This window comes from Tachyglossus aculeatus, chromosome 18 (genome assembly GCF_015852505.1).
Source record: "Tachyglossus aculeatus isolate mTacAcu1 chromosome 18, mTacAcu1.pri, whole genome shotgun sequence".
Classification (NCBI taxonomy): Eukaryota; Metazoa; Chordata; class Mammalia; order Monotremata; family Tachyglossidae; genus Tachyglossus; species Tachyglossus aculeatus.
Window position 1 is genome coordinate 21,998,723 of NC_052083.1, and position 10,628 is coordinate 22,009,350.

Here is a 10,628-nt window from a genome sequence, read left to right on the forward strand (position 1 = left end):
CTGTCAAGCACAGAGGGGTTCCACCGCTAGAGGTGATGAGCTTTGCAGGGTGACCCTGTGGACAGGACTATGGGTTCAGGCAGGAATGACCCATCTATAGAATTAAGGGTACTGGGTCTCCCCAGTCCCAAAGTCAATATGCAGAGCCTTAGCCCCAGTTGGTAGAACCAGCCACAGTACTGACAGTGACAGGCCCTCCTACTCAGCTTGTCCTCCTCCTGCATTAATCCCTACTCATCCACACATGGCCCCATCACCTTCCCTTAGAGATGGGACCTTCTCTGTATGTTGCCAACTTGTACTTTCCAAGCACTTAGTACAGTGGTCTGCACACAGTAAGCGCTCAATAAATACGATTGAGTGAATGAATGAATGGAAGCTCAGCTCCTGATTCTTCCACTCCATGGGGATCAGCTTATCTGGGTCCTCACTGAAGGGGCAACAGTCCTCATGGCCAGAAAGGGTGCTGAGAAGCTTCTGGGAGGAGAAATGAACTAGTCCTTCTCTTCTGCTCATCAAGACTCCTTCGACATCCACCTCCGGACGACACTCACCTGGGATTAGGAAAAGCCTGAAAACTCCAGCCAGCTCCTTATGCCTCACTTGGACCACATCCACCCTCAACCCATCCCAAATATCCTCCCATCTGGCACTTCCACCCCACACCTACCCAATCAATGTACCAGGAGTCTTCCACCTCTTTAAAAGGCCTACTGAAGTTGTTTCTTCTTCAACAGGCCTTCCCTAACTAAAGTTCTCATCTCCCTAGCCCCTCCCCAAACATTTTATTTTCCCTTCCAGCTCACCAATGCACTTAATCCCACCCCCTAAGCACTGAAGCATTCACCCCATATCAATTAAGTACCTATTGTTTTACCTAGAATCTTCCCTTACCTGTATTGCATCATCTGGATCCGATCCCCCTCATTACACCGATACTGGACCTGTAAGATTCAAAGGGAACTATGTCAGCATGCACAAGACAGGCCTATCTAAAGGTTTAAGGGAAAACACCACCATAATGAGAACAGAGAAGTGGGGACAGCTGTGTTGAGGTGGTGAGGCGAGGTTGCAAGAAACCTGTCTACTTAATCTGTTCTATTACGCTCTCACAAGCAGAGTACAATACTCCTCCCAAAGGAAGATCTCAAATGCTGTTGATTGATTGCTATAGCAAAGCGTCCTTTAGAACTTCCCCTGCCAGGGAGAGAAGTGGTAGAACAAAAAGGCAGTTTGAATGACCAGGAAGCCATCTAAGATGGAGTAGTAGGCCCTTTTGCCCACTACCCACTCCTACCCCCCCCAATGCAGGAATAAATGAGGTCAGGGTAGAGTAAAGATACCCTCTCAGCACAACCCTACAAGCAAAAACTTGGGGAAATTACGTGGCCTTAAAGAACTCCCAGCTATTAAACCAGTAAGCAGATTCAAGGCTCCCAAATCATCAAAACCACCTTCCAAAAATCCCCTTATTCTCCCCAGCTCATCAAACCCAGCCCTTACAATGATTCAAAGACAATCAGCCCTGAAGTGAGTGGGGTCCTGTACGCTGTGGGGCCCTGTAGGGAGACTGTGGGGGCAGGGTGTGCATGCGTTAGTCACTAATTCACCTGATTGGAAACAGCTGGGGTAGAGATCAGTTGTCCCTGAGGGAAGGTCCAGCTGCATCATTGGATGAAGGTATGGATGCCAGAAATATAGAGTAGGGCAGGTCGGCCTTTCCAGACCGAGCCCCCTTTTTTCCTCTGCTCCTCCTTCCCTCTCCATCGTCCCTACTCCCTCCCTCTGCTCTACCCACTTCCCCGCCCCACAGCTCTTGTGTATAGTTCGACATATTTATTATTCTATTTATTTTGTTAATCATGTGTATTTGTCTATAATTCTATTTATCTATTCTGATGCTAGGGATGACTGTCTACGTGATTTGTTTTGCTGTCTGTCTCCCCCTTCTAAATTGTGAGCCCATTGTCTGGTAGGGATTGTCTCTGTTGCCAAATTGTCCTTTCCAAGTGCTTAGTACAGTGCTCTGCACACAGTAAGTGCTCAATAAATACAATCGAATGAATGAATAGGATAGGATGAACGTGTTTGTCCAGAGAAACACTAACCCCAAACGCCTCTCCAGTCAGTCTCATCTCCGGCCCGACCCCCACCCCCCTTTCCTATCCTGTCTCAGTTCCCTCCTCACAACCCCCACATCCGGGCCACTGACACTGGACCCAAGGAATGGCCAGGAAGGCCTGGCCCTTCCAATTAAACAGCCCACCACTCTCCCCACCTTCAGAGCCCGGAGAGAACATGGGCTTGGGAGTCAGAGGATGAGGGTTGTAATCCTGGCTCCTACACTTGTCTTCTGTGTGACCTTGGGAAAGCCACTAAACTTCTCTGTGCCTCAGTTACCTCATCAATAAAGTGGGGATTGAGATTAAGATTGTGAGCCCCATGTGGGACAACCCTAGTACCTTGTATCTACTCCAGTGCTTAGAACAGTGGTTGATGCAGAATAAGCGCTTAACAAATGCCAGAATTATTATCATTATTATTATCTCCTCTATAAGGTCTTCCACAACTAAGTTCTCATTTCCCCTATTTGTTCTCCCTTCTATGTGGCCTGTGCACTTGGATGGTATCCCTCTAAGCACTTCTGTCTGTCTTCCCCTGTAGACTGCAAGCTTCTTAAGGACAGGGATTATGTCTATCAACTTTACTGCAGAGCACTTTCCCAAGCACTTAGTACAGTGCTCTGCACAGAGTAAACGCTCAATAGATACGAATCACCGATAACCGTTAGATGGCGGCTTGGGCTACGGGAGGCCAGCAAGGGACCCCCATATTGCGATGGGCTCCGGTGCCTCGGTCTAGGGTGTGGCAGGGGGTTAGCAAAGGAAACCCCAGGCCTACAGACTAGACCCAGTCTTCCTGCTCCTGTATGTATCTCCTCCTTTCTGACCTCGAATTCGGGGAGTGTGATCATCACTCTCCCGTGACGATGAAATGTTTTTCCGTGGTAAAACAATGTTTTTCTGTCTAAAACACAAACCCGGTTCTGGGAGTCAGAAGGTCATGGACACTAATCCCAGCTCAGCCACTTGTCTTCTGTGTGACCCTGGGTAAGTCACTTCACTTCTCTGTTCCTCACTTCCCTCATCCGCAAAATGGGGACAAGGATTGTGGGCCCCAAAAGGGACAGGGACCGTGTCCAATGTGATTAGCTAGTTTCTGCCCAATCAATTAGTACAGGGCCTGGCACAGAGCGAGCACAAAAAATTCCTATGAGTTACAATGCCTGACAGTGTGCCCGAATCCCAGACAGGTGGGCCGAACACAGGTCGACACAGTTCTCATCTGCCCCTTGATGGTTTCGGAGTCTAGACGTGGCAAGGCCTAGTGGATAGAGACAGGGCCTACTAGTCAGAAAGACCCGTGTTCTAACCCCAGTTCCGCTACTTGTCAGCTGTGTGTCCTTGGGCAAGTCGCTTCACTTCTCTGTGCCTCAGTGACCTCGTCTGTAAAATGGGGAATAAGTCTGTGAGCCCTATGGGGGAAAGGGACTCTGTCCAACCCGATTATTTTGTATCAACCCCAGCACTTAGAACAGTGCCTCGCACATAGGAGGTGCTCAACAAATACCATTCAAAAAACAAAATCAAGGAAAAGTCTTTCACCAGTTCCTCTTCTCCCTCCATCCCTTAACTTGTATGGATCGCTTGAGGTTCTCTTCTGAGAACTTTTCCATTTGACTTTACACTCACTCCCTCTGGGGAGCTCATTCACTTCCATGGCTTTAACTGTCGCTGTTCCAGGTGAGATTTGTGGAAAATACCCTGGGCAATAGAGAGACCGGAGACAGAGGGACCAGTGAGGAGACCGATATGGTAGTCAAGCTGGGACGGGACAATATTTGCCGGACTTGGTGGGCTGTCAGGAGATGACGTTTGCAAAATGTTTTGAGCTTCTCGTCAGAGGGCCATAAAATGCAGCCAAAGCTTGAATACCCATATTAACGGTGAGAAGCAGAGTAGCTGAGAGGATACAGCCCGGGCCCGAGAGTCAGAAGGACCTGGGTTCTAATCCAAGCTCCACCACCTGTCTGCTGTGGGTCCTTGGGCAAGTCACTTCACTTCTCTGGGCTTAGGTTCCATCTCCTGGAAAATGGGGATTAAGGCCGTTAAGCCCCATGTGGGACATGGAAATGTAGATGGAAATGGAAAGTGACAGAGGAAATGGAGAAAGGAAGAGCTGTGAAGAACCAAATAGCGTTATGGGACCTGCTTTTGGACGGAAGAATCAAACTGCAGAAGGCCCTGCTCACCACCAACCAGCTTCCACAGCCAGATATGTTCCCCATATTCAAGGACAAAGGAGGATCAGAGCTTGCCAGCATCCTGAAAAACAATCATAAGGCACGTAAAGCATTATTGAGGTCTCTGGTGGATCTTCAGGATGAACTGTTTTACCAGCATCCAGACACGAGGCACCTGTTAGGTAGGAAAAAACCCAAAGCAGAGAGTGAGGAGGAAATTTCCAGTGAAGAGGAGGAGGAATTGCTTGCTGAGGAGGGACAGCAGCAGCAGCAGCAGCAGCAGCTGTGGAGGAAAGGGCCACCTAAGCGGAAGCAAGCTAGAGATGAGTGACTACCCTGACTTCATGGCAAAACACTTTGCTGATTTCACATCCTATCGTAACTGGACACTGCAAAAATGGCATGGCAAAACCAAATTGGCTTCTGGCAAGCCGGGAAAGGGTTTTGGAGCCTTTGAGCGCCCAATCCTGACTCAGATAGATCATAATCTGATGGACAAAGAGAGATTACTTCAGCGGACGCAGACTAAGCGCTGTTTGTACCGTGTTCTTGGCAAGGCCGAGCCAGAACTCCAGCCTATCCCCGACAGCGTGCCAGGACAGCGGGAGATTTTGCCTCAGGCTCCAGCCAACACTCACTTGAAGGACCTGGATGAAGAGATCTTTGATGATGATGACTTTTACCACCAGCTTCTGCGAGAACTTATAGAACGGAAGACCAGTTCCTTGGATCTGAATGATCAGTTGGCCATGGACGGGCAATGGCTGGCTATTCAGAAGTTACGGAGTAAAATTCACAAGAAAGTGGATAGGAAAGCCAGCAAAGGAAGAAAACTCCGGTATCATGTCCTTAGCTGCTGAGCTTCATGGCACCTACTGACCACACTACAGTGAATGATGATGCCAGGGTTTAGTGTGCTGTGGCTCGTGTCATTTTCACACATCCTATCTCGCCTGGATTTCTGTGTCAGCCTCCTTGCTGACCTCTCAGCCGTCTGTCTCTCCCCACTATAGTCCATACTTCATTCTGCTACCTGGATCGGTTTTCTAAAAAAACTTCCAGTGGTTGCCCATCCACCTCTGCATCAAACAGAAACTCTTTACCATTGGCTTTAAAGCACTTAATCGCCTTGCCCCCTCCTACCTCACCTTGCTAATTTCCTACTATAACCCAACCCACGAACTTCGCTCCTTACTCCTCAAAGATCTCCAGTGGTTGCCCATCAACCTTCGAATCAAGCAAAAACTCCTCACTCTTGGCTTCAAGGCTCTCCATCACCTCGCCCCCTCCGACCTCACCTCCCTTCACTCCTTCTTCAGCCCAGCCCACACGCTCCGCTCCTCTGCCGCTAACCTCCTCACCGTGCCTCATCCTCACCTGTCCTGCCTTTGACCCCCGGCCCATGTCCTACCTCTGGCCTGGAATGCATTCCCTCCACACATCCACCCAACTAGCTCTCTTCCTCCCTTCAAAGGCCTTCCCAGACATAGACTGCCCCCACCCTTTTTCCTCTCCTTCTCCCCTCCCCATTGCCCCCCTCCCTCTGCCCTACCCTCTTCCCCTCCCAACAGCATGTGTACATATTTGTACATGTTTATTGCTCTGTTTTATTTGTACATATTTATTACTCAATTTATTTTATCAATGATGTGTATATAGCTATACCTCTATTTATTATGATGGTATTGACACCTGTCTACTTGCTTTGCTGTCTGTCTCCCCCTTCTAGACTGTGAGCCCGTCGTTGGGTAGGGACCGTCTCTATATGTTGCCGACTTGTACTTCCCAAGCACTTAGTACAGTGCTCTGCACAGTGAGCGCTCAATAAATACGATTGAGTGAATGAATGAATACTATTGAATGAATGAATGAATGAATGAATGACTAGGACTGCGTCCAGCAGGATTACCCTCTATCTACCCCAGCGCTTAGTACAGTGCCTGGCACATAAGCGTTTAACAAATACCATAACAAAAAAAAGACAAGGCTATCCAGAATTTTGTAAGCTCGGCATTGAGAGGGAATGTGTCCGTTCGTTGTTGTTTTGTACTGTCCTAAGTGCTTAGTGCAGTGCTCTACACACAGTAAGCGCTCAATAAATTTGATTGAATGAATGAACATCAATCGATAATCCCATTAGGTTCCATTCCTTCTCCATCTGCCTCCTAAAATTTTTCTAACCAATGGAAACATGGACTAATTTGAATTTCCCCTTCTCCACCTGCAGCGGGGCACTTTATCCTTCTAGAGATCCTGCATCATTAGGCCTTAAGCTCCTAAAAGACCAGGAGGTGTCAGATCTTGTAAGTTTTTTATGCTCCCAGCTACATAGTAGAGTGCTCTTGCATAAAGCAGGCATTCAATAAATGCTGCTGAGGATGATGATGGATAAGCCTCACTTTTCTTCATCTCCCACTCCAATCTGCATCACGCTAACTAGCTCCCTTTTATCTTCCCCCGCTCCCCCACAGCAGTTAAGTATAGCTCTGTAATTTTATTCATTTATATTCATGCCCATCTCCCCCCTCTACCCCCCCACCAACACGAGGTACCTCTACGTCCCCTCATTGTGGGCAGGGATGGTCAGTTTTGACTGTTGTATTGTTCCTACCCAAGCATTTAGTACAAATGCTCTGCATACAGTAAGCGCTCAATAAATACAATTGAATGAATGAATCGTTCAATCAAAGGCATTTAATGAGTGCTTACTGTGCGTGCAGGGCACTGGACTAAAAACCTGGGAAAGTACAGTACAGCAGAGTTGGTAGACATATTGCCTGTCCACAAGGAGTGTACAGTCTACAGGTAATAGAACAACAAATGCGGTGTTTACTGGTGAGTACTTGGCACTATTCTCAATATTTCAAGCAGGAGAAGCAGCATGGCCTAGCGGGTATGGCACGGGCCTGGGAGGCAGAAGGGCCTGAGTTCTAATCCTGTCTCTACAACTTGTCTGCTGTGTGACCTTGAGCAAGTCACTTCACTTCTCTGGGCCTTGTGACCTCATCTGTAAAATGGGGATGAAGACTGTGAGCCCCATGTGGGACAAGGACTGTGTCCAATCTGATTGACTTGCATCTACCCCAGTGTTTAGTACAGTGCCTGGCACATAATTCGTGCTTAATGAATTCCATTTAAAAAAAAGTAAGAAAATGGTTTGAATGCAGACAGCCAGAAGGAGACTGATGAGTGCCCAGGTGACCGGGATAAAAATGGAGGTAAAACAATCCTCTTTCTACAGTTCTTATCTTACAGTGTAATTACTCCGGTATCCCATTCGCTTCACAGTGTCGTGAACACCACAAGTATTGAGAATACATAGGTGCAGCTAGGGTCAGCGATCTTGTATTCTGGCTAAAAGGAAACAAATCAAGTTTTTTATTATTTGTTTTTTTAAAAGGGACAGAAACAGAACTTTCGGTCAAGACAAACTCTTAAAAGACATGAAAACTGAATACAAAATTTCCTCCCTGGCATCTCCAGGGAGCTGTAATTAAGGGAATATATATCTATATTGAGTTGGCTATACCCCTGCCCAAATTTGCCATATCGCCCGATCAGAGGCCCAGAGGGAACTTGGAGAGGTTGCCTAGAATATTCCCCTGCCTCCAGGCAAGGCTACTTTTAAACCATCCCAGACAAACAACACTGAACCCTTCTTTAAAAGATCTGCAAAGTCTCTTCCCTTGGTTTCTTTGCTGATGCTTCAATAATTATTGTGGCATCTGTTAAGGCCTTACTAGGAGCCAGGTGCTGTACTGAGCGCTGGGGTAGATACAAGCTAATCTGGCTGGACAGAGGCCCTGTACCCACATGGGACCCACGATCTTAATCCCCATTTTCCAGATGAGGTCACAGAGCCCAGAGAAGTGAAGTGACCTGCCCAAGGTCAGGGAAGCAGCGTGGCTCAGAGGAAAGAGCATGGGCTTGGGAGTCAGAGGTCATGGGTTCTAATCCTGGCTCCACCACTTGTCAGCTATGTGACTTTGGCGAAGTCACTTAACTTCTCTGGGCCTCAGTTACCTCATCTGGAAAATGGGGATTAAGACTGGGAGCACCATGTGGGACAACCTGATTACTTTGTATCTACCCCGGCGCTTAGAACAGTGCTTGGCACATAGTAAGCGCTTAACAAAAAACAAACAAAAAAGTTCACACTGTGGACAAGCGGCCGAGCCGGAATCGGAACCCAGGTACTTTGACTCCTAAACCCGTGTACTTTCCGCTAGGCCATGTGCTTCGATGTGTCCCTACCCAGCCCAAAATCTTCGTAGTGGCTTCAATTTAGAACAGTGCCTGACACATAAGAAGTGCTGAACAAATGCCACAATTATTAATTTTTTGATTTTCTATCACATACTATGAAATGTCCCCGATCATTGTTGGGGATTTTTGGTTCGTTGTTTTTCTTTTAAATAGCATTTGTTAAGCACTTACTATGTGTCAAGCACTGTTCTAAGCATTGGGAGTTCTCAGGTTGGACACAATCTTCATCCCACATGGGGCTCAAAGTCTAAGTAGGAGGGAGTAGGGTTTAGGCCCCAGTTTACAGCTGAGGAAACTGAGGCCCAAAGAAGTGAAGTGACTTGCACAAGGTCACACAGCAGGTAATGGACAGAACAACTGACTGACAAAGCTGGAGGAGATGGTTATCAGTTATCTAAAATAATGGCTTACCATCACTCGTATGATATCCATTCATTCCATCATATTTATTGAGCGCTTACTGTGTGCAGAGCACTGTACTAAGCACTTGGGAAGTACAATTCAGCAACAGATAGAGACAGTCCCTACCCAACAATGGGCTCACAGTCTAGAAGATATCTAGAAGATATGCTATTCCTTCACACCCTTGGGTTCCGTGATTAAGACCTCTCACGTTCTCCAAGCAGAGAAACCCGTTTTTAATCTTGCTTCTAATCTTCCTTTCATTTAACCTTACTTTAAACATTTCTATCATTCTCTTTTGGTTCCTCCAAATAGTCCATATCGTGTTTCAGCTTTGGGGTTCCTCGGAGAACTACATTCCCAGATAGAGGTATGATCGATGCAGATTATATAGGAGGAAGGAAGATTAGCAGGAGAAGCAATGTGGCTAGTCGATAGAGTGCGGGCCTGGGAATCTGTAGGACCTGGGTTCTAAACCGGGCTCCGCTGCTTGTCTGCTGGATGACCTTAGGCAAATCACTTCAATTCTCTGGGTCTCAGTGACCTCATCTGTAAAATGGGGATTAAACCTGTGAGCTGTGGAAGCACAGTGGTCAAGGTTATGCTTTGGTCCACCCTTCTCTCTGCCCTTTCCCTCTGCCTAGACCGGCTTCAGCATGCTGGGTGTGGCTGATGGGTTGATTGACTCGAGGCTTGGTTAACTGATTCAAGCCAGTCAAGCCCAGTAGTTTGATTAACTCAAACTACCTGGTTACTTGATTTACTCAAAGCCAAGCCCAATCATTTGACAGACTCAAATAACTTGGCTATTTGATTGACTCAAATACTTGCCCAAAGTCACACAGCTGAGAAGTGGCAAAGCAGGATTAGAACTCATGACCTCTGACTCCCAAGCCCATGCTCTTTCCACTGAGCGGTACTGCTTCATCAGGTTGCCCACGTGGGATTTACAGTCTAAGTAAGAGGGAGTAGAATTGAATCCCCATTTTACAGATGGGATAACTGAGGCAGAGAAGTGTTAGACTGCAAATCCCATGTAGGACAGGGAGTGTATCTGATTGTATCTACCCCAGCACATGGCACGAGGCTTGGCACTTAGCTGCTTGGAGAAGCAATGCAGAGCAATGAATGGAGCATGGGCCTGGGAACCAGAAGGACCTGGATTCTACTCCCAGCTCTGCCATTTGTCTGCTGCGTGACCTTGGGGAAGTCACTGCACTTTTTTGTCCCTCACCCCTCGTCCCCCTCTTCATCCCCCCATCTTACCTCCTTCCCTTTCCCACAGCACCTGTATATATGTATATATGTTTGTACATATTTATTACTCTATTTATTTATTTATTTATTTTACTTGTACATATCTATTCTATTTATTTTGTTTTGTTAGTATGTTTGGTTTTGTTCTCTGTCTCCCCCTTTTAGACTGTGAGCCCACTGCTGGGTAGGGACTGTCTCTATATGTTACCAACTTGTACTTCCCAAGCGCTTGGTACAGTGCTCTGCACACAGTAAGCGCTCAATAAATACGATTGATGATGATGATGTGCCTCCGTTACCTCATCTGTAAAATAGGGATTAAGACTATGGGCTCCATGTGGGACAGAGTCTGTGTCCAACCTGATTAGCTTCTGTCTACCTCAGCATTTGGAACAGTGCT

The 10,628-nt window shown here is 47.1% G+C and overlaps 1 pseudogene; it reads left to right on the plus strand.

The window, feature by feature from the left end:
* The first annotated feature begins 1,504 nt into the window (after positions 1-1,504).
* On the plus strand, positions 1,505-5,287 carry LOC119940049 (annotated as a pseudogene).
* Positions 5,288-10,628: the final 5,341 nt, after the last annotated feature.